Source organism: Nymphaea colorata, chromosome 3 (assembly GCF_008831285.2).
Source record: "Nymphaea colorata isolate Beijing-Zhang1983 chromosome 3, ASM883128v2, whole genome shotgun sequence".
NCBI classification, from domain to species: Eukaryota; Viridiplantae; Streptophyta; class Magnoliopsida; order Nymphaeales; family Nymphaeaceae; genus Nymphaea; species Nymphaea colorata.
This window is the reverse complement of record NC_045140.1, coordinates 18,797,189-18,799,427: the sequence shown is the minus strand read 5'-3', so window position 1 is coordinate 18,799,427 and position 2,239 is coordinate 18,797,189.

Sequence of the window (2,239 nt, the reverse complement as noted above, 5' to 3'; positions counted from 1 at the left end):
TTTGTAATTGTTTTGCTTGCAGAATGTCCTTTGCAAGCTAGCTAGAATGGGGACCCATATTTGGCCCATCTATCCTATCTATTTGTTTTTATATATACATATTGATCTTCACTACTTCAAGAAAAAAAAAAACTTGAATTTGGTCTTCTTGGTCCATTTTAGGAAGTTTAACTGTAGAATAAATGTACAAAGTAAGAACCAGGCGAACGGGTCTCCCACTCCGTGTAAGTTAATTCTCCATATGACTCACTGAAGGAAGAAAGGATAGAAAGAGAATAAATGGGTGGATAATTAAAATCTTCTCAGTTGCTGACCATACCTTCCGGGGGTGAGCGGATGAGACACACTGCCCGACTGAAGGCAAAACTCCCCACTCCACCCCATATCTCATAGGATACAGAGCCTGCTTTCAGTGCCATAGGGTGCCGTCCTCATGGCGCTTCAACTTGGTCATTGATAACTCCTTTTTTGAGAACGAATAGAAAGTTGATACTCTAAGGATCCAAAACGGAAACTGCCCATCTACCAGCCCCTACCCCATCCCCGACACCGACTCCTTCAGGAACTAGTTGCTGGCCATACCTTGAAGCAACACAAAAGAAGGAAATGTGTTGTACTAGCCATGGGTTAATCATGAACAGACCAAACCATGTGCAGTCATAATGGAGATTGTTAGATGGTCTGTGCCCCACAAAGAAAGAAAGCTGCAAGCAACTCATGGTAAAGACCACCAACACACTCAGTACTGGGGACTCTATCCCAAAAGAAGCTCATAAGGGCATCATGGGAGCAAAACTTGACCAAGCCAAGGAATAAAACAAAGAAACAAAATCAATTAGAAGAAAAAGATGGAGGAGAAAAAATATAGAATGGTATCAACAACATAGTTAATTAATTAAATCAGACTCTCTGATTTGTATCCATGGAGATATTCTCAGCTCCATACTTCAATTATTGGAGAAAGGTCATATAAAGATAGCTAGTAATGAATGATCAAAGGATTGAGATATAAGGCAGGTCTAGCAACAGAAGGGTTCATTGGTCATGATCAAAAGCTCTTTGTCCAATATTATTGCTTGAATTCCTTGCTTTTCTGTTGAAGCAACATACGGTGACAAATTGAAGAATGATATCAGGTTATAGATTTCTCCAAAACAAAATCAAATGTGGCCATCTTCTACATAAACAGGAAAATGCATAAAAAGGTCCCATATAAGCTACCGCAAATCCATCGAAGAAGTTCATCCTTCCGGAAAAACTGACTCCCTCCGTATGAATCTCAAATTTGTGTAGCAAAATGCTGAGAAGTTTCAATCTTTAAATATCCGCCCACAATCAAATCGGAGAAGGATGGATCACGTCTCTAGCTTGCATTTCTAAAGGACAAAAAAGTTTATGGCCCTCATTTGTACGTGCATACTGGTGACGTACACCATCAAGATTAGATTATTAAATATCTATGCAAACTAAACTGGCCATAAGAAGTTCATACAAAAAGTCCCATTCATGTTTCTCAATGCCCTTATATTTCACTTTTTTTCTCATGAGGCTCCCATGTTATAAGTCTCATTTTTAGTTATACTTGTTCAATATTTCTCCCTAAACAACTGGTTAGTTCCCATGGTTTGAATTTTTTATCAGGTTTATTTGGAAATTTTCATATTTCAAATTGGAAATGAAAATTTTAACCACAAGCATTCTGTGGATTTGGGGACAAGGGTTGGCGAAAAGATCTGACATAGAAGGAGGTCTAGAGTTCGCAAGAAATTATCAGTCAATTCATCAGATTCAGCTGGCTGAATAATATAACTACGATCTTGATCAGCTAACATCTGATTCGATCATAATCGCGTCCAAATTTTGAATTTCCAACAAGATCATGAGTTCGGGTTTTTACCCGTTGATGGATTCAAATGTTCATCAGATTCATGAGTAAGAAAGTTCTTGCTGCACCAAATTTCAGTTTAAATCCTAATCAAATTTAAAGATTCTTTATCAAATTCGGCTAATTGGATTCGGATTTAAAATGAAATACCAAATTTACCTTCAAATCATTCACGTCATGGTGATGAAGTTTTATTAATTAGCGATAACCTTTAGGAAAACTCACATATTTTAATGATTTGGCGTGCACCATACTTTCTAACTACTATGTAAAATAACACAGGCCCAGACATATTCTAGTTACATATTCTCATTCATGATCAGAAAATATGATTATCTGCAATTGAAATATTCA